Source organism: Suncus etruscus, chromosome 16 (genome assembly GCF_024139225.1).
Source record: "Suncus etruscus isolate mSunEtr1 chromosome 16, mSunEtr1.pri.cur, whole genome shotgun sequence".
NCBI lineage: Eukaryota > Metazoa > Chordata > Mammalia > Eulipotyphla > Soricidae > Suncus > Suncus etruscus.
Window position 1 is genome coordinate 23,440,086 of NC_064863.1, and position 23,119 is coordinate 23,463,204.

At 34.9% G+C, this 23,119-nt stretch overlaps 1 pseudogene; it reads right to left on the reverse strand.

Annotated features, from left to right (window-relative positions):
* Positions 1–20,379: 20,379 nt before the first annotated feature.
* Positions 20,380–20,503, reverse strand: LOC126032769 (uncharacterized; annotated as a pseudogene).
* Positions 20,504–23,119: the final 2,616 nt, after the last annotated feature.

Consider the following 23,119-nt stretch of genomic DNA (forward strand, 5'->3'; position numbering starts at 1 on the left):
AAACTACATATAAACTCCAAAAGCCAAACCTCCCCCCTCTAAAAAAAAATGGAATCAATTTTTCACATAGCACAAATGTTGGAATAAACAATCCTATTAGTTTAATACTTAATTTGTCTTTTCCTATCAGAGCTAGAGAATAAAAGGTAGAAGGAATAAGTCAGAGATGATAAGGCAACTTATTTCCAACATCATTTCTCGCATATGAATTTCGTTGCTGGATGCAGTATATTATATAGGTTTTCTGAACTTTGTGTAGACAAAATTGATTACATCACATTGGATAAAAGTATTCCAGGCTGTGCTTGTATACACTTGACTCTGCTCAGGGATCAGCCCTGATGGCACGTGCTGGGGGACTATATATGATGTAGAAATAGGATCTGGACAGGCTAGTTGTAAGCAAAGTATAAATTGTGGTGCTATTTCTCTGGCCCATCTCAAGTCCTTCTTAAATAAATAAATAAATAAAAACTAGAAAGTAAAAGACCATAGAAAACAAAAATCAAGGCCAGCAACAAAAATCTTTGTTCAGTTTATTACAGAATAGTGTCAGAACAAGATTTGCCTCTACCTGTTTATATTTGTTTGATTGGATAGGATTTGATTGGATAGGATCCTATCCAAATACTTGGACAGGATTTTTATATAATGTATAATACATACATTTATATTAACATTATATTTATATGATATATAATATTTGGATAGGATATTTTAATATATAATGCATAATTATTGCATTCATGCTTAGTAGATGTATTCAAAATTTATAATATTGAACCCCCAATATTTATGATACTTTCTACAAGTTAGTTAACCTAGTTATATGCTAGTATAATCACTAAACTAATAATAACTTCACTTAATAATTTAGTTTCTATTATTTTTTATTTTCTTTTTCTGTTTTTGGGTCACTCATGGTGATGCTCAGGGATATTCTCCACCTTAATGATTTCATTATATGATTATTTTATTATTTTACTTATGTATTTTTTTGCTTTTTTCATACATGACACATTTGTTCACAGCATTACTTCTATAAACAATCAAGAGTTCTACTTAAACTGCATGCAACAAGATCAAATAATTCCATGAAAGAAATTTGGTTTGCCAAATAGATTTCTATCACCAGAAAGCTGTATGTGAATGCCAGGTAACAATCTCAAATTCATCTTGTCTAGATCTGAACTCCTGTTTTCCTCCCCAAATCAGGACAAAAATCATGGTACTGTCTGTCTTTGACTTTCTTTTTCTTTCACATCCTACCCAGGTTTTCAGCACAACCTATTAACCCTGCCTTCCAAGTATATTCCAGACCTGACAATTTCTTACTAACATTATTACCTTTTTCTTGTTGAAGTCACAGTTCTGGTTTTCTGAATTCCCACAGCTTTCCCTTAATTCGTTGCTCTTTTCTCAACAAAGAAACAAAAAAATGTCTTTTCAAATGAGAATTCATTTCTGAACATTTCCTGGATCCCACAGAAGAAATTCAGACATCTTTTACTCTTAGATGCTAGTGCAATGACAAAAGTGTGTAGAACAAATGGCATTTGCCCACCCAGAGTGGAGGGTATAAAACTAACATCACCTATACCATAAATACTAGTCTGCATTGTTGAGAAATTTTGAATTTATTGTGAGGAATAGTGAAAGGCTGAATGAATGTTTGATAAACTGGTGAACTGAGATCACAAAAGAGATTACCTAGAATGCTGACAAAAGATAAATAAATACATCATCACTCACTTAGATATATGCATATTTTTCATTTGAAACTAAGAGGAGTGAGTGATCCACAATGTTTAAATTGTGCGGTGTGATTGAACCCAGGCAAGTATTTTTAGCCTCTGAGTAAATTTAAGTTATTTATGACACGAATAATAAAAGAAAGGCTGCGGGTTCCCCTTTGAGAAGTCAAAGATTTATTTTTTTTAAAAAAATAAAAACACAACAAACAAAAAATCTAAACCAACATGGCTGATAGGAAGAAAGCAAATACAACTAGTAGCACAAGCAGGCCTGGGACCAGCTTTGAGGAAGGGCGGCCATTCTACCTGCGGACAGTAGATGGCGGTGGTGTGCCAGAGGAGAGCCTGCGAGGCGGTGATAGGCCTGCGGGAGGTAGTTTATGCAGGTGCATGCTAAAAAAGACACTATTTTGTCTGAGGAACTGTAAATTGTATTCATGATTCACATATCATTATTAATTCATTTTGTATTCATTATCATACGGCAGATTCATTCGGCATTTAGGCAGATGTCAGAGTGTAGGCACTTCCAGAAGCTCTCTGCAGTTTCAGAGCAGTGTTTCATGCATGTATAAGTGGAAAGAAGAAATGTTTGTTTGTTTGTTTGTTTTAGAACATGACACAATTTGGCTGTTGACTGTACCAGGGACTGTCCGGTTTTCACTCTCCAATTGTGTGACTACTGTGTGTGTGTGTGTGTGTGCCATTAGTTTATTCTGCATAGTTTCGGTAGATGAAATCTGATAAAGATTTCATCAGATAAAGATCTAGGTTGGAGAGCTGTGAATGAGATAAAAATTTAATAAACTTATTGCTGACCCAGTCACTAAGGATGGAACAGATAATCCTTTAATAATACACTTCAGAAGCCTGGTTTGCGTAGCCAGGGACTAAAGGTTGCCAGGAAGAGTGGAAGAGAGCTTGGGAGAGAAGAGAAATTCTGGGACCCTGCAACTAACTAGCTCTGGGACTTTGGGAAAAAATCTATTAACCCCCCCGCAGGTCCCTGATTCTTAATCTATAAAATGGAAGGATTCTGTGATCTCATCCCCCAAGTCCCTTCCAATGCTAAAATTAGCAGGATTCCTGGTAGAAAAAATAAAAGACACAGACCAGATAAAGTTTTGCAACTCGAACATTTCATTGTAACCTACTTCAGATGAGTAGTCAAGAGCACCATGAATTGTAAAATATATATCATCTGTGAGTAAACGGACATCAAGTGAGCACAAGTATGATTTATTGGCAGTGACTGGAGCAGTCTCACATCTAAGTGACAGCACTTAGTACTGAAATCTTTCTTAAATCTCATAAATAAGAGAAAGCAAAATTTTAGAAGGAGGAATCTCAGTGTTTATTCCTATCTTCAGGTGATTCTAAACTCACTTCTGGATGCTATTCAATACTGAATCAATTGGGATATATGGAATGATTATTTCCTGAAGTGAAAATGTCTAGGAAATGAGAGGGAGCTTCCTTCTGCAAACACTATGCAATTTCTTTGTGCCTAGATCTCTACTAATGGAGGAAATACTAAAATCTTCAGATGCAATTTAGACAGCAGATAAACCTGTGATTGTAAGCTCACCAAATGCTTCTGTGGTTCATGATTGCCTCAGACATATTGGGGGCAATAGGAAAGTGGGTTTTTTGGGGGAGGTGGATAGGGTTTCTGGAATAAATCAAGAACTGACCTGGTAAATAGCTGGAAGACAGGTAGAAATAATCTAAGTTTAAAGATAGGCATAGACAAAGGCACAGGGAGCAAGTGGAATTTTGTGTTCTTTGTCAAATTTTAATTAGTACCAAAAAGAAGCAAAATCAAGTCTCAGTTTAAGTTTTAAGAGATGTGCTTATGGAGGAGTTAAGGACCAATTCTTGAGGAATATGCCATAGAAAAGCTGGTGCTTTTAAGTGAGATTGGTCAGTTATGAATATTTTTTGGTCATTTAGTCAGTTTCTGGACAAGTCGCTTACCTGTGAGTCACATTTTCCTAATCTTTAGAGTGAACATAATTCAGACAGCCTCAGAGGCTCATTTTAATCATCAGTTCTGGGTCATTGTGTATCTGTCATTGTTGTTTGTCTGGGAGATGGGGATAGAAGAAGATGGCTTAGTTCTGTGATAGCAAACCTCAGTGCTGTCCCCCAGGATTTAACAGAAAAAGAAGCCATTAAAAACTGACCCTGAATGCCATCTTCTTCTGCCTCTCTCATCACCTAATTAAGGTGGTTGGCAGCATTATTTCTGCATGACTTTTCAGGAAATATACTTTGGGGTCTCAGAGGAAAAATACCCCATATCTTGGGGTCTTCCCAGGATGAAGAGTAATCAAAATTACATTATACAGGTTATCCAAGAAAACTAAATTAATAATAGATATGAAAAATGTTCATGAAAGTAAATGTGAAATAATGTTAGAGGAGATAAAGGGTGTTTCTTTACTATGTCAGTGGATCTAGGACATCAAGGAAAGAAGGGAGGAAATTTATTTGACAATGGAAGGAAGATTACTTGAGTTTTTCCAATAGGAGGGCATGCTCACTTCTAAATATATACCTAAATGGAGCTACTTCCCCAGTTACATTCTTCTAAGTTATTAAAAATGGAAAACAGTAGCTGCTTTTTTGATTAAAACATTCAAAAGTACCAAAACAAGATCTTGCACTTCTGTTCAGTTTCAAGAAACTTATCTTGCTCTTACTATTTATTTCCATCTAAGCAAGCATATCTGTTTTATATATTTAGTTTTTGAGTTTCACCCAGCAGTGTTCAGAGCTTACTATAGACTCTAAAATCAAATATCACTCCTCGTAGACTCAGAGAACCATAAGGATGCCAGTGATTGAACCCAGGTACGCTGCAGGCAAGGCAAACACATTACTAACTGGTTTTGGCTCCCAATTTGAGTTTTTTGTTCTACTCTTATTTTATTTTATTTTATTTTATTTTTGGCTCACAGGTGATGTTCAGGGGTTAATCCTGGATAAGAGTTTAGAAATCGCTCCTGGTTGGGGGACCATATAGGACGCCTGGGATCAAACCACAGTCTATCCTAAGTCAGTCGCATGCAAGGCAAATGCCCTACCTCTGTGCCACCAATCCGGCCCCCCAATTTGAGTTTTTTAAAATATGTCAGTAGCAGGACGAAAAAGTAATCTGTGTAGCAGAAGAAACTCTGTTAATATAGATAAAGGTCTTTTATCTTTTGCATCTGGATCTGGAGATGTCTCAATCCTTTATCTCTCTAGCAGAAATGCCAACCCACAAAACCTACAAGGCTGGTCCTGGACTCAACGTCTCTTATTTTTTAAATACTGTTAACTATGAATTTCTTTAATCAACAAAAATGTCAATCCACATAGAGCTGGCAACACACTGTGGAAATGATAGTCTCAAATGTTCTTGGCTTTGGGCTAGGAAATTCCTGTTAAACTACATCACTCTAGAAATCCCCTTGAAAGTTCCATAAAAATAATAAAAAAGGGGGGGGCAGCGAGGTGGTGCTAGAGGTAAAGTGTCTGTCTTGCAAGCTCTAGCCAAGGAAGGACCTCGGTTCGATCCTCCGGCTTCTCATATGGTCCCCCCAAGCCAGGGGCAATTTCTGAGCGCTTAGCCAGGAGTAACCCCTGAGAATCAAACGGGTGTGTCCCCCCCCAAAAAAGAGAAAAATATAATAAAAAAGACTTCAAGATCCAATTACATATGAGTGTTTGCAGGAAAAAGTCTTTGCATGAAAAGACCTTGTACAACTCAGTTAATTTTCTCTTTTATTTTGGGGCCACACAGAGCTGTGATCAGGGCTTATTCCTGGCTCTGCATTCAGGGATCATTCCTAGAGGTACTCAGAAGATTGGTGGCACTCAGGGGTGCAGGCAATTGAATCTGTGTCACTGTTTGCAAGGCAAATATCCTACCCACTGTTCTTTTGTTCCAGTCTGCCATCCAATTTGTCTTGACAACAAAGGGAATACAACCCTTACCCCACATCCACTGGAGGGACCTTGGTTCCTAGCTGACTGCTACTCATCTTAAGAGGAATACTTTCTCCTCTTTTCATAAAAATGATGTTAGATATGTCTGGAATATTCCTAGTTTTTTTTTTTTTTTTGTATTTTGCACCAAAATTCAGTTACTACTCTACAATATCATTTCTTCATGAACTCCCACCAAGACTTGGTTGACCCTGAGTTTGGTAAGGTGACTTATCAAGGTGACACTTACTTAAAAGGTTTAATTTGTACATATTGTAAAGATCCTTTCAAAGTCTCTGGGGAAAACCTGATATCACAGTTGCCTAGCAAACTACAGAAGAGGAAATCATTATTAACATTTTCGGTTTGAGTTCCCTAAGCTCTTTGGCTTAAAAAAAAAATAAAGGTTTTGGTCAACCAAAACCGGTTCTCTTCTGTAGGATGATAAACATTCAGTGAAGACATTTTATCTTTATTTTACAAGTACATTCCTAAAGCATCATTTAAAAACTCTTTCTGGCTTTCCGTCATAAAATATCACTTGGGTTTCAAAATGTAAGTAGTAAAGGGTCTGCTCTTATCAGTATAAAACATACTAAGAAATTTATTAGTATTAGATTGTGTTGGTTAGTAATATAACACAATATTGCAGTTAGAGAGATAGTATAATACTAAGTTGTTTACATTACTAAATTTTAAGGACTCTAGTTCAAATTCCTGAAATCACATGTAATCCTCCAAGGATGACCAGGACAAACTCCTGAGATTAGAGCCAGTTACAGCCCCTGAGCTATGTCTGACATGATTCCAAACCAAAAACAACTAAGTAAATATAGAATGATACAATGCAAATCGCGTTCTAATTTTATTTCTATTTCTACATCTCTCATTGTTCTGGGGCCACACAGATGGTACTTGGGTTTAATATTGGCTCTGCACTCAGGGATCATTCCTGGCAATCCCAAGGGTCTATTTAAGATGCCTGGGATCTAACCTGTGTCGGCCATATGCAAGGTACATTCTCTGGCATCTAAAATATGTCTTTCAAGCTAGTCAGTATACCTTTCAGAAAGTTGAGCTTTCTATCTAAATATCTAAAATATGTCTTTCAAGCTAGTCAGTATACCTTTCAGAAAGTTGAGCTTTATGTACAGAGATAGCAAAAAAAACTACACAATTTAGATAATATTAATCTTTTGAATACTCACTGTCATTAAATGCATGAAATATAAAAGTCTACAATTTAAATCTGCATACTTTTTTAGGTTAAAAATACATTTAAAATTTTAGTGAAATCTTCCAAGAAGGGGCCAGAGCAATAGCACAGCGGTAAGGGCATCTGCTGATCCAGGAAGGACCTTGGTTCAATACCTGGTATCCCAGATGGTCACCTGAGTCAGGAGTGATTTCTGAGTGCATAGCCGGAAATAACCCGAGTGCCACAGGGTGTGGCCCATAAAGCGAAAAAAAATACCCCAAGACATTAGAGTAGAAAATTTTTGTTTTATGTTTTCTTTTTATATTCTATATCAGTAATGTGAGATCTGGACAAATCTATAGGGTAGTTGAGACTCCTTGAGCAAACATTAGTTGGCTCCATTTGGTGGAAGGACTATGGTTCATTGAAAACATTTGATTGTCAATACTATTGAACAAGAATCTCATGTGCCCTTCATTTAAATGTTTAAAACCTTAATAGGTTACACAAAATTTCTAAATATAGTCATGAACCATTAACATTAAGCAAATTCAGGTAACTTCAACTTCCACAGGAGTAATCACATGTGATTATTATAATGCAGTGCTTGGTTGTATCCAGACTGGGGTGATTGTGAAGGAGTAATGACATAGAAAAGGATAACTTTCCTAGACTGTCTCACAAATTAGTGGCATCTCAATCTACATAATGGATTCACCTAATGTGTAGGAACCTTGAACTGTATGTACTCCACACCCCCAACTTGTTAGATTTATGCAATATGAATACCAGGGAGAATATGGAGAATCAACACATGCAAAATGATTCCCATTTTCAGATATCTAAGGTATTTGGACCTTCTTAATGTTTCTTCACACTTTGAGTTAAAAAAAACTCAATTAATTTCTTCCCCTGTCCTTCTTTATATTTTAAAAACTATAATTTCCACTTGAATTTCAAGCAAAACTCCCTTGCTACTCCCTTTTTGACTATCTGCAGATTCAGCAACAGTAGATCTCTGACCTCAACTACTGCTGAGACTTCAGAAAGTATTGCCCCAAGAGGCCCAATGAATGCTAAAACTTTGCCATGTGTGTCTCTGAAACTTACTTTTTCTTTGCTGCTTTACTTTTGGATTATTTGGTATTAGAATAACTTTTGTGATTTTATTTTACATGATAATCATATGATATTTAATTCTAATATGTATTTGCCATTTGTGTTTTAAAATAGTTTATTTTTATGTTACATAAAAATAGTTGCAAATGGTATGCAAAATTACTATAGCACTGTATCTGCAAAGAGCCCAGGACCATTTTTACTTTCCTTAGTCTCTTCTAGTCCCCTTGTAATAAAAATGGCAAATTGCATCGTTTCTTTGCTGATTCATTTTCTGCTATCTTGGACTATTCCTCAAATACTTGTTACCTTTCTTGTTTCTCTATTTTTCTCTATTCTAGAAACTTCTATTTTATGTAATTTATTTAAAATTAGAATGATCAACTTCTTTATTTCAGTGACAAGAAGTGAACGTAGGATCTCAAACCTTCAGGACAATCACTCTAATTTCTAACATTTTGGGTATTTCCTTTTCTTTTTTTTTGTAGATAATATTTTATTTATTTATTTTTTAAATATAATTTTATTTTGATCATAGTGGCTTACATATTGTTGACAATAATATTTTAGGTACATATTTACATAAAATCAGCGGGGATTCCCATCACCAATTTGTCCTCCCTACACCTCCGTTTTTGTCCTACCTCCCATATCCTCTTCCCTCACCCCCAGGGTTGCTAGAATATGTGGTCCCCTCTGTATCTAGCCTACTACTTGGTAGTCTTGCACCTGTTTGGTACTGGTGCCTCCCTTATTTCCCCCTCTAACTGGGGGGCAGGGCTAGCTAGTTCAAGTTACGTGGTTTTGTTTGAAGGAGAGAAAAGTAATAAACTGGGGTAAAAGTCTAATACGCCGAAAATAAGCAGAGTTCTTCTAGAGGCTCTCATCATCGGTTTCAGAGACGAAGGAGAGAAAAAAGGTGAAACATTCCACCAGTACAAAAAGAAGTGTCAAATATCCAGTGAGGACTCCAACAATAAAGATAAGCACCAAAAAAAAAAAAACCCCAAAAAACAAAAAAAAACCCCACAAAACAAACAAACAAACAAACAAACAAAACCACCATGGTCTTGATATAAGAAACATGGCATAGCATATTATTTCCTTTTCTTAAATTCATAACACTTTATTATTTCAGAGCAACTTTACGTCCACAGAATAAATGGAAGTGCAGAAATGGCAGCTTCTATCTCACACTCTATGGATGCACCCTTAAGTAAGTGTGTTATATATCTTTGAATTGATACACCTATATAGACACAATGTCAGTGCTGAAAGTTTATATATGATGCATTTTAAGTTTCTTTGATTCTTTTCAAGGCTTGGGAGTTTACTTTCTTTTAATGAACACCATTCCATTGTTTGGGATTCTTCATCTACTGAAGGATATTTTAGTATCTTACAAGTTTTAACAATTGTGAATAATGTTGCTACAAGCATTTGGTTGCACATTTTAGTGATGGGGTAGGTTGTTAGTTTCTTTGTATAAATACCGAAGATGGAAAGATTATTTCATTTCTTAAAATGCAGTCAATCTGTCTTTCTAATTGGAGATAACTGATTTTCCACAAAAAGACGGAGAGAATATGTTACTCCATGTGTCTATCTATCAGCATTTACTGTTGTCAAAATTTTTTTATTTTGGCCCTCCTAGTAGGTGTATAGGTAGTTCTGATATCTTATTGTTATTTTAATTTGTATTTCCCACCTGACATGTGATGTAGAAATCTTTTCAGTACATTCTTCTCCATCTGTTTACTTTGAAGTAAGGTGTTTGTGAAAGTCAATGGCCTTTTGTTTAAAAGGGTTGTTTGCTTTCTAATTCAGTTTAGAAACTTTTGTATGCTGGATAGCTGTACTTTATTATCCGGGTTCCTTGCAAATAATTTTCCCACTCTTTCTCTTGACATTGCCTTTCAAAAAGAGAAGAGGCTTTTACTTTTAATGAAGCTCAGCTCATTAACAATTTATTTCATAGATCATGTCATTTCTTTTGTATCTACTCAGTTTTAATTTTTTGTTTGTTATTTGTTTCCTAAACTGATTATTTTATTTCAACTCACAGTTTGGTGAATTATTAGTGCTTCTTTTATTTTAGAGGTACTTTCTTTCCCTTCCCTTACATACTTAACCAAATTTAAATTTTTAAGGCTTCCCAGTAAGAGACAATGCCAGGCCAAATGTGTGAGGAGGCAATTAAGAGGATATGACCACTTATGTGACGAGACAGCTGAATACAGGCGATTGAGTATTTTATTCCTTCTTTCTAAGAAATGTGGATTTCCAAAGCTCTCTAACAATATATTCTAGAGAAATATGTAATACGAAATGTGTTGTTGAGGTTGCTTGGTTTCATATGTGTGGATATAGTTACAGCTTCCATAGAAAGTTTGAGATTTGGTGAAAATATAGCATCCTTTCTTATCTTACAGTCACCCAAGAAAAGCCTTATGAAGTTGTTCTGATCATTAAAGATCCTGATCTGACATGACTTGTGTCATTCATTCATTTGTCTCACCTTTGCATGAGGGAAGCTGTATGTGAAGTAAACTTTGGGAAGACCCTGTATTGTACTCTAGTATTTAAGCTCCAATTTCTCCTGTGTTTTCTAGTTTTGTTGGCTATTTTTTAATTTTTTTCACATCTCCTTTGCTTGTCTTTGAATTTTATTTCCACCAGCAAATATTTCTTTGGACAATAATTCTTCCATCAATAGAATCTTGCCATTCTCCTCAACTCATGATGCATCCATATTTTTTTCATTTTGCATAGTTCTTACCTCTCCCTCTAAGAATTATGATTTGTGAGTGTGGTCTCTCTTGCTTTTATAGTCCCAGGGAGAAGCAGAGTGCCTGTTAAATTACATATCTTCAAACATTATGCTGAATCAATGTTTGGAAAACTTAATATATATATAAATATATATATATTAAGCTAATTTAATCATTATGAAACAAACCTGAAAATGCTTTAAGTACTTGATGATCTACTTCATTTTTCCCTCTTAAATGTCCAAATAATCTGTAACTGCTAATGATAGTTTTCTGAATTTTCATGAAATGATGTCTTAACTGCTGTTGCTACAGGCATCCCATCTGGTGCTAGATAGTGCTGCTTTTCAAAGATCTTTTGTGTGTATGAGCTCCTTCCAAGAGAAGTCACCGCTATGGAATATTATTATCTATAGAGTAAGACCAATTGGCATAAGTATCTGTAACTTTTATTTATCCTTAATCTTGTACTGATAGTGGTAGTATTTTTACTGGTAGTAAAAATTTTAAGGAACCTCATATAAACCCTTCCTTTCTTAGTCCTTGAAAATATAATTTCTGCTTTTTCCAAAGGTAAAATTATTTCCCAAATCATAGTCAATTAATATATTAAATTTCTATATATTTTATCCCTATTTGTTTTTCAAATTCTCTGTAAAACTTTCTGAGATAAATGGAAATAAAGTATTTTTGCTAAATTTTAAGGTTTAGTTTTGAGATAATGTTTAATATTCTTTACATTGGGGTCATATAAAAGTTTTCTTCAACATAATATATCTCTTATTCTCCTTGTCAAAAGAAAAATTACATTATTCTATGTTTTTGCATAGTTTAAAATCTTATGCCATAGTTGTAAATTTACTTCAGTGGACAGAAGATCAATGTCAATATGAAATTATGTGTTAAATAGCTGCTTTAAAAAATCTGGAAACAACCCGGGTGCCAGACAACAGTGGCTAAAGAAATTGTGGTGCATTTACATGATGAAATACTATGCAGCTATTGGGAAAATGAAGCCATATGGGGAAAAATGCCTTTACATAAATGGGCAATGAGACAATATTATGCTGAGTGAAATGAGCCAAAGGCAAAGGGATAGACATAGAATAATCTCACACATTTCTGGACTATAGGAAAAACAAGAGATAGTATGGTAATAGTACCCAGAAACAACAAAGACAAAGGTCAGGAAGTCCAGCCCAAAGTGGAAAGATAGCTACAACAAGCAGTGAGTGTAACTAGAGAAGAGTCTAGTAGAATAACGATAGACGGAACTGATAGCTCTAGACAAGAACTCAGCACTGAAAGGGGAGAAACTAACGGACAAGGAACTCCTCAATAATAATAGTATAAATATAATACTATAAACCACAGTGTCAAAAGGAAATGAGGAGAGAGAGGGAGGAAGAAGGAAGGAGAAAGAGAGAAAAGCAATTTACCTGCCCTAAAGCAAAGCAGGGGTGGGGGTGGATGGGAGGCAGACATAGGTGACAGTGATGGCAAGGGTGCACTTGTGAAGGATAATGTACATTGTATGACTTAAACCTACAATGAACAATTTCTTAACCACAGTGCTAAAATAAAGCAATTAAAATTAAAAAAGAAATATTATAGGCTTCATAAAAACAATCACATCAGCTATAAAACGGTAGATGATCAAGATTACTGCTGCACTTTGATCATAAATTAGTTTGATGCCTGGCTAGAGAAGCAAATTATAGGTAATTTCTAACCCACCTTTCATTATTGTGTAAAATGATACATCATACCTATTTCCAAGGAGACTGTCACAGTGGTAAAAAGAGAATAAATGTTTTTAGAACAATTGGCTAAAAAGAGAATAAATGTTTTTCGAATTATTGTGGCCAAAGAACAAAAACAAAAACGAAACTGAAAAAAGTGGCCTTCAGAGATTGAATGTGCTATGTGAGTCCAAGAGATTAGCCACTTAAAATGCCTGATTTTTCTCCTTTATGTAATCACATACATTTTTAAGTGTGGATGTGAGGAGCTAGAGAGAAAATATAACAGGTAGGATGCTTGTCTTCCATGTGATTGACTTAAGTTGATCCTCAGCATTCCATTTTGTCCCCTGAAAAAACCCTGAAATTATTCCTGAATATAGAACCGGGAATGACAGAGCACTGCTCTGTCAGAATTTTTTATTAATAATTTTTATTTTGACCAAAGTGGATTACAAATCATTCACAGTAGTATTGCAGGTACATAAGGACATTGAGTCAGGGGCATTACCACTACCAATGTTGTCTGTCATCCCTCCACCCCTGTTCTCAGCATGTGCCAGCAATTTTTTTTAGAGAGGAAAAATTGGAATTGACTCTATCAATAGTTTTTGTTGATGTCATACACTTAAAATGATAAAAATGAGGCAAATAAAACATTACTTGACATATTCTAGTCTACATGGATATTAACTGATTTGCAGAAATTGGAACCTGAGCCAGTGGACAATAAGGAACAAAAGGAACTAGCACAAAAACGTTTTAGTCCCTCTGTGCCTCAGAAGTTCCTAGCAGTGAGCTTTAACTAGATCTAAAAGAATCTTTTTCCCTTGAGAATTGAATCCCTATCTCAATCATGCCTTCTTAGGTCAAAACCATGCCTGCATCAGTCAAGATCTCTACAAAAGTCAGTGTGAGATGTGTTTTATGAAACCTTGTGCTGCTTAGAAAATAGCTGTCAACACCATAGACGTCTGTTGAAACAGCTGCTATGACAGCCTCTGTGTTCCTAAAAGGTCAAATACCAGAGTCACCCTGAAGCATCTATTTATCCATATGGCATTTTATTTCACACAACACTAACCCATTGCCTGTTCTAACATTCTTGATAAATGTGTGAATTTTTTTTAAATTTGGGATAACAATAAATGAATCCTTTCCTTTTTGTAGAGCTAGACCCATATTTGAAATTATAGACATATACATTATCAGGTGAATTATCAAGTGGTAGTTTTATCACTGAAACAAAATTAATTAGAGGAGAATATAGCTGTTTGTAACTTCTAGCATTTAAAAACTCTGTTCTGAAACCTGGAAGATATTATAGTAGGTAGGGCTCTTGCCTTGCATACAACCAACCCAGTTTAATTTCTTGCTTTAATAAGCTTTCCAGGCGTGAACTCTGAAGACTGGGCCAATAATTAGACCTAAGTACCACTAGGTGTGCTCCAAAAACCAAAACAAAAATCCTGAAAACAAATTTTTTTTTGTTAATTGAATTTATTAACCCAAATGCCTGCTGAGTTTATACAAATGTATTGAAGGAAAGAACAGAAGACTTATGCATCAGCAAGATAGCTTATGCACTCAGAAAACATGGAATACTAAATTCATACTCTAATACCAACCTACACTCAAGTGAGAAAATGTGTTAAAAAGGAGCATTATGTGCTTTCTGTGTTCTCTCTCTCTCTCTCTCTCTCTCTCTCTCTCTCTCTCTCTCTCTGTTGAATCATGGAGATAATTTGCTGAGAAAACTTAGCAAACAGAATTTATTACTAAGGAGTTTAAAGTCTCAAGTGGTGAAATAGATGTCAGGAGTAGTTTTTGTCTTTATTTTTAATCAAGACACTAAAAATATAAATAGGAGTGGTGGTAAGAATAGTTATTTAAATATATACAGATATATATTTAATATGTTATTTTAGGGATGGATAACTCTTCCTCTTTAACATGTTTAGACCAGAGGAAATATTGGCGGAAGTTGTTAGATGTAAACTACATGATTAGAAAGTAAATTGAATTTCAAAATATAATTAAAACTGCATGATGCTTGCTTAAAAATAGTTATGTGGCAACCTTGGTCATTCCTTTGCATCAAAGGTAGTTTCTGAACAATTCCCAAGATCACTCTTGAATGGAGAGCCAGGAATCAACTGTGAGCACTTCCATATGTGGCTCAAACAGCTCCTCCTGACAAATTATGAAGATAAATTTACAACGTTAAATTATTGACAAAACAGACATTTTAAGGTTGATTTAGAAATTTTAGACATCAATTTTAGTAAGAATTGCTGCATTAATGGGCTTTACACAAACAAAGAAATGAGATAACTGAGTCTGGAAGGATGAGGTGAAAATAATTAATGCATTATTAACTTATTATAACTTATATACAAATATTCTCTATTTAAATAAAATAGAAGTTACATTTATATTTTGTTTCTATTTATATTTTTTATAATACTTTATTAACTTATTGTTAGGCATTTATGGGCAGTCCTTTTGGATCAGAACAGACTTATTCTCCTTCCCTGCTCATTCCCCTTCTACTTCTCCAGGTCTGTACAATGTAGAAGTATCAGATTATTCTGCATGTCAGTGTGTTGATGTTTCCACTGCACAGTGCTTTAAGAGAAAAAACGTGAGAACAGATTGACCAGAAATATTTAACATTTTAAGTGCACACTGGCACTTTTTCCTGAGTGACGTCGACATAAATGTGTTCAAATAAATTAATGTTCTCAGTTCTACTGGCTCACTAGGCAGTACCAAGTTAGCTTGTCAATTGAGAGAGAGAAATGAGAATGACACAGTCAAGCTGACATGTAAAATTAACCATCAGTATTTAGAGGTTAAAAAAGAACATTTAGGAGTCAAAGAAGTGGCACAAGTGGTAAGGTGTCTGCCTTGCACACGCTAACAATGGATGGACCGAGGTTCAATTCCTCAGTGTCCCATATGGTCCCCAAGCCAGGTGCGATTTCTGCGTGCATAACCAGGAGTAACCCCTGAGTGTCACCAGGTGTGCCTAACCCCCCCCAAAAGAACATTTATATGTATCAAATGTAGAATTGGTTAAGATAGAAAAACAAATCATACAAAAATAAGCCAATATTTTCCCCTTCAGACTTTTTTGTGTCCTCATATTCATATTAGATCTATTTGTATTTTATTTGTACAGATATTTTTTATTTTCAGAAAATATTATTCCCTCTGCCATGTTGATTAAAATTTTATTTGGTTTTCCAACATACAACATCATTAGATATTTTAAATTCCTCAGCTTCTACAACAGTTATAAATATTTATTAAATATCAAATAAATTTAAACATTTACAGTTTTCAAAAATATAAATTATATACATACCTTATCTCATATCTACAAAACTCAACTTTTCAATTTGTAAAGACTGACCAAATTATAAACAAATAAATCACAAAATATAGCAAGCATGCCCTAATTTTTCTTAGTTATAGAAAATTTATAGATTTATGAATTTCTAAAAATCACCAAATGCAAAAGATCTATTGTCATATTGATATTTCTTATATACTGAAGAGGCTTCCCAGTTACTAATTTCAAATGTTTATGAGTATGTTTTCTAGTAAAAGAAACTTTGTAGATTTGATTCTGTTAAGGATTATCTGGAGGGAAATCTAAATGAACCCAACATACTTACAGAGAACTTTAAAAAAGTGAAGCAAGAAAATGGAGAAGACTCTGTGATGATGGAAACAGAGCAATGTGGTAGGTTCACCAGAACGCAACAATCCCTGGAAGCTGAAGATGTCATGATAAATTCCCATCTGAGTCTTCAAGTGGAGCAAACCCTTAGACACATCAGTTCTAGATCCTTCAGAATTATGGTGACTTCAAATCTTCAGAACTATTAGGGAATAAAGCTATTTTTCTCTAAGGCACTATTTTGATGTTTGGTTATGACACCAACAGGGTTAACAACAAAACATGACAATATCAACTTGGATTAACTTTGTAGAACTTACTTCTCCCTCAGACAATCTGCTCTCCTTTTGCCTAGGAAGATAAATTGGAAATCACATGGGAAAATATAAATATAAATAAATAAATAAATATATATATATATATATATATATATATATATATATATAAAACATAGCACAAACTGTAGCTTCCAGAGTTATGTGACTAGTTCAAGGAACTTACCCCAATTCTTCAGGTCTTATCAAATCTTTTGGCTCAAGTCCTTCTTTCTCTGCTAGTCCTTGTTTAAGATTCCAGATCTAAGGTTGCCAGCCAAGTGTGCCATCACAGAAAGTAACATAAAATTAGAAATTAGAAACTATAATTAATTTAAAATTAATTTAGAAATATAAAATAAATGTATAAAGGAGAAAGCCAATTTTTGCAGCAACCAGAGAAACGAGCAATAGAAAGTAATGGTGCCAAGTCATGAAAGAACTTTACTGGTAACTGGTTGGCAGCTTGTTTCTTGGTAGACAGATACCCTCCAAGTAACGATCATGTCTTTATTCTTAGAAGAAAGAATTTTGAATGGAGAAATAAGGCAGAGAGGTCTTTTTTTAGGATGGGTGGTTTGGTGAGCCATTGGTGCCAAAATGATCAACAAATTCTCTCAAGGGCCAGTCTGTGGAGAGACATTCCATCTTATCTGCAAACCTAAAGTTTTCTGCATCATGGTTCAGCTTGTCCTTCTTCTTGGTGTTTTGGAACACTGGCAACAGAAGTATGATGACTAATTGTAAACAAATAAATCCCAAAATATGCAAATATGTCCTAATTTTTCCTAGTTATAGGTAATGTCTAAATTTTTGAATTTCTAAAAATTTCCAAATGCAAAAATTTTGTTACCATATTGATATATCTTGTAGATTGAAGAGGCTTCCCAGTTACTAATGTCCATGTTTCAAGTGTTTATGAGTATGTTTCTCATTAAAAAAACTTTGTAAATCTGATTCTGTTAAGGAACATATGGTGGGAAATCCAATAGACCCAACATATTCATAGAGAATATAAACTATTTGTTTCTACCCAAGAGAATTGCTGGAACTCAATTTTGAGTTTCAATTCTTAATTCATTGAGGCCAATGTCCAATGCTTAATAAATGAGGTAATTTATGAAGCCACTAGGAACCTGAAAGATACTAACAATGTGTTATGGTCCTTACCTTGTACAAGACTGACAACTGCAGAATTACGAATTTTATAGCCAGCATCCCATATGATCTCCTGAGGACCAAAAAGAGACATTCCTGAGTAGAAAGTCAAGAGTAATCCCTGGGCACTGCAGCCAAATCACCAAGATCAGCAAACCAGAATAAAGCCTTTAGACTATTTCTATATGGGCTTTTGATTCTATGGCAGCCTTCATCAGCAAAACAAAATTAAAACCAAGAATTGGCTCAGTGTTACAAAACTGAAACCCATGGAAATCGAATCACAGACACCCAACTGGGATTTTAAGCTACAGCTCCCTCTTTGTTTCCACTTTTTCTCTTGAAAGACTCTCCTCTTACTGGGCTTGGTGAACCAGTTCTAGTTGTTGCTACCTATTGGAATTGACTCTAGCTCAAATGAAGTAGTAATTCACCCTAGTGTATCTTTTAATATAGCCCGATATATACAGGCATCTTACCAGACTTAGACTTGCAGTTGAAGTAAACACAGCTCCAATCTTAAAAAAAAACAGACAAACAAATAAAACAAACCACAAAACTAACCACACAGTCAAAATGCACCTCTTATTAAAAGAAACTTCCTACATTACTAGTCTGTTAGCAATTCCCGCTTTGTCTGATTTTTAACTGCTCTTTTTTTTTCTTTTAATATAACATCTAATGAAGTGCATTAACAATGCTGGTGCATCACAAATGCAGTATGTAGAATATTGACATTTGAAGTGGATGAGAAGTGTTTTAGAAAGATGAACAGAAAGCATGTAAATACATTTTTTTCTGGTAATACTGCTCTCATAATCTCTGCATCATAGCATTCTTTACCGGTGGTAAAACTACTTTTAATTTTCATTTCCTTTACTCCCTGGAAAGCAAAATGAATTAAGCAGCATCTCCATTTGTTTTTAAATATGAAGAAAAGTTTCAAGTGAGGCATTTGGGAACACAGAATAAATTTAAATGAGGCAGCAGTTTGTTCAGGGGAAAGATTCATAACCAGGGAGAAAAACAAAAGAATGCCTTTTAAAAACAAAGGGTTTCTCTTACACTCCCTTTTACTTCATCTTAATGCTTCTATGAACCAAATATTTTACAACCTTATGTTAAATGGAAACAAAAGGCCTCACTGCATATTACTAAGTATAAAATTATAATGATAATTGCATAAAAATATATTGCATTTGAATTTCCCCAAACTATATTTTGCAGTGAATTTGAGCTCATTATATTCCGCTAGCTCTATTATTTCTGTTTCTACAAGTTCTAAGTGATTTCTTACAGTTTATTTATTGCTCACCTTTTAATTAACAGCAGATATATAATATGGTTGTAGATAGTATTTATTCCATATCATTAATCCTGCACCTGTACAGAGACAAGGCAATTTATACTAAACACATGAACAAGTGCCATGCCCTTCAAGGGAGTTATACAGGATGCAGTGTGGTGTGATTTCCTGATTGGAAACCATGGGTTTTGTGTGTGTGTGTGTGTGTGTGTGTGTGTGTGTGTGTGTGTGTGTGTGTGTGTGTAGCTAAATGAGGCATTTGAAATGTGTGGATTTCAAACCTTGCAATAATAGTATACATATCTTAAGATTATTTTTGGAACCTACAGTATAAAACAAAAAGGTGAGCAGACAAGTGATATACATCATGGATTTTAGAATAGAAAGAAATTAAAACACATCCCCAGAATGACTTAGGTGATTAAGTTTGTCGGGACAGAGGTTGGGGGTTTTCAGGATGGGGTGTAAAGAGAAAAAAAGGATGAAGTAATGGATGAGGTAATAGCTAGATATAGTCATTGGATAAAAATAGAAGAGAATATTGAGAAGTAGTATAATCAGGTGAATTGGTCACAAAGCCAAATTAGGTAAAATTTCTCCATCAAGTCTTTAAAACAAATACTGGCAGTCTTCTTTTTTTGTTTTGGCAGGTTTTGGTATTGAAAGTCGTTGAAATTGATGAGTGTACAAATTCTCAGATAAAGTCTTATTAGAACTATGTTCTAGAGTCAAGAGATGGAAGTCAAGCATATAGATTGGTTTCCCAAAAGAAGTTTGAGAGAGACTTTTGTCCAGTTGCAATTTAAAGCATTAATTCAATCGGGACTCAGTTTCAGAAATGTACCCAACCTGTTAGCCTGCACATGCCTAATCAAGATATGCCACAAATAATTCAAAAATGTGGTAGAGGGCAATAAAAGGGTGCATGCCTAGTGAGATTACAAAAGTATAATGAATTACACCAACATCACATAGGAAGGTCATGAAAGTGACCTGATTATTTGATTGCATTATGTTGAGAACTATCCTTTGTTTTTGCTTTTGGGGGAGTTGTGATCAGAGGCCTGGGTGGTATTTTCAGACTGGGTGGTATTTAGTCTTGTGATGCAGGAAGGTTGCTATCTAGTTCCCAGATATTTGTCTCTTAGGCTGCTTAATTGAAGTGAGGGTTTAAGTTCAGACCTTATTTTATCTCATTGGTAAATTGGTTGATTGCCCCAGACCAAGGTCCATTCCAGTTTAAAGAGTTCCTTAGCCTTAATATCAACAGTGACTTTCTTTATCCTTCTTTTAACTTTTATCCAGAGATTAAATGCAGTCTGTCAGTATATGCTGCAGAACCATTCGAACATTTTTTTGTCCTGCAAATTCACAATACAGTCCAGGCAAAGGGCCTGTGTTGAGGTTTATATGGGGTGCATTTACTGTATCTCCTCTTTTTATACAGTCAGTGTAAAGAACACAGCCATTCGAACATTTCTGGCCCATGCATTATTACACACTCTAGAAAGAGCCAGTTCAGGTATTTTTTTTGAAATACATGGAAAATCAACCTACCTCCATGTGTTGTGTGCACAAAACTCTAAGTCTTCCAAGAAGCCCTTCTCAGGAAAAAGTTTGTAAAACCCAGGCTATCCCTTTGCTTATTTTCTTTGTTATGTTTGGTAGCCCAGTCCATCAGGTAGCATAATAGTATAACTTTCCATGTTTTGGTTCATTTCAGAGTTTTAAGATTTGGAATCTATTTTTTATTTTCCATTAGCAGTCTGAGGCTGCTCCTTCCCAAGGGGTCTCCAAAATAGTATCCTAAAACTCTCTTCCTTGGTAGAAAATGGAGTTTGTGTGGCATTCTTCAGTTTTAGTAGTTTTAGGACAGATGATAATAAAAACATCAGTGAAAGGATGATTTATACTGATTTTTATAGCAAAGAAAAAAATGCTAGCTCCCATGTGGTTAAGAATGTGAATAGGGGTTGGAGTAATAGTATTATCGGTAGAAATCTACCTTGCATACAGCTGACCTTGGTTTGACCCCTGAGAGCTTATATGTTCCTCCAAACCTGGTAGGAATAATTCCTGAGTGCAGAGTCAGTAGTAAACTCTGAGTACTTCTGAATATAGACCTGAAACAAAGCAAAGCAAAACAAAAATAAATAATAATCTTTAGTAGTTTGTAGAGTTTCTGTATGCCAGTATTATTGAATATCTTTAACCAGGTGAAAGAAGACAGATAATAATAGTGTATAGAGACAGGAAATTTTCCTCTATTCTTTCATTAGGTTCTAATAGGTTCTTTCATCTAGTCTAAAAAATAAGAAAGTTAACATGAGATTTATTAGAAAGATTAAAGAACCAATTTAATTACATATTATGGGAAGTCCACGTTAATAGATCTTGAAGTCAGTGGGAAGAAAGGAGTGACTCTTATGGGAACTTTGTGAAGGAATAGTGAACTGAGTTTCAAGGAGAGAAATTGGACGTACTTGATGAGGCAAGAGTGACTTGTGTGAAAACCAGATGAACTATAATGATGTATTCTCCCTGTCATAGAGACAGATTCATCTAATAAAAATTATAATAATCACCCTAATTTTGAATAATGCCTCCCACCCTCAATCTCCAAACATTTTAAATATTTAAAAGGTGGTGAAAATTTCTTGTGAAACTAGAGGACATTGAAGATCTCAATGTGAAAGCTTATATTCCAGAGTTACATGTCTAAAGGAGATCTGTTCTGAATATTTGGGTGAGATCTATCCTTCAAAAGTAGTAATCTTGCAAAATTATTTTGAAATCTTCCAACTCCAGTCCTTGTTATTTCTGTCTTTTAAACAATAGGGTTTAATGTTCCATCTGAGCCCATCCACTCATCCATCAGTATTTCAAGGTGGACAGCAGCTGGCTAGAAAATGTATAAAAATAACAGAGATGCCCCTCTATCTCTGCAAAGTTCAGCTTTTTTGATGTGAGAACTATTAAATATTATTTCCCTTTAAAAATATCCATGAGAAAAAATAGTTTGGATACCAATCTTATTTTCCTAAGTGTTGTTATGGACACCAAGCAAGATAAAGGACAGAAATGCTTAGTGTGGCAGGTGGCATGCATTCATGGAATCATAACGGTAATTATTCCTGTATAAAATAAGACAATTTGACTAACCTTATTCTAAACAAAAAACTATATTCTTTTGATTTTTTTTAAACTTATCTCTTCTTGCCTGAAAATGAACAGCAGAGAAAACCAAATTAGACACTTTCCAAGTCAGTGAGCAGTGCCTTTAGGTAAGGCACCCCACTGGTAAACTTTCAGCAAACTGTTATAAGACAAAAGTCATAATTCCAGAAAAATAATTTTGGAACATCATGCTAAGTTCAGATCTACTCATATAAAGATAAGACAAAGCAAAAATACCAAAACTTTGTTCTCTGGGTTAGAGGTGAGAAGCATTCTCTTTCATACCCAGAATAAAAGGTGGATATATATTCTAGAATATAAATACACCGTCATTTAATTCCCCAACTGTAGCTTAACATATATATTTCATCCAATTAAAGAGATACACTTAAAAATTCTTTAACCGAAATTTAATAGGTTTTCAACTAATATAAATACACATAAAATTTTCTAGAAGAAACACCATTAGTCTTTCTCAATATCTTTTTAATGTAGGAAGCCTCTAGTCAGTCAGTAAAACTTATTTCATTAAAAATAATATTTTTCAGCCAACAATGCATTGCAGCAACCCACTTTCGAATGCAGTATATTTTCAAACTACAGTTCTCTATTACACAGATTTTAAGTTCTTAAAAATACATCAGGTTTCTTGGGGCCGGGCGGTGGCGCTGGAGGTAAGGTGCCTGCCTTACCTGCGCTAGCCTAGGAGACGGACCGCGGTTCGATCCCCCGGCGTCCCATATGGTCCCCCAAGCCAGGAGAGACTTCTGAGCGCATAGCCAGGAGTAACCCCTGAGCATCACTGGGTGTGGCCCAAAAACAAAAAAAAAAAAATACATCAGGTTTCTGAAGCAAATTAGTTATGAGATTCTCATGAGTTTAGTTTTAGGGTCTGTCATTCTTTCATGTTCAGTAAG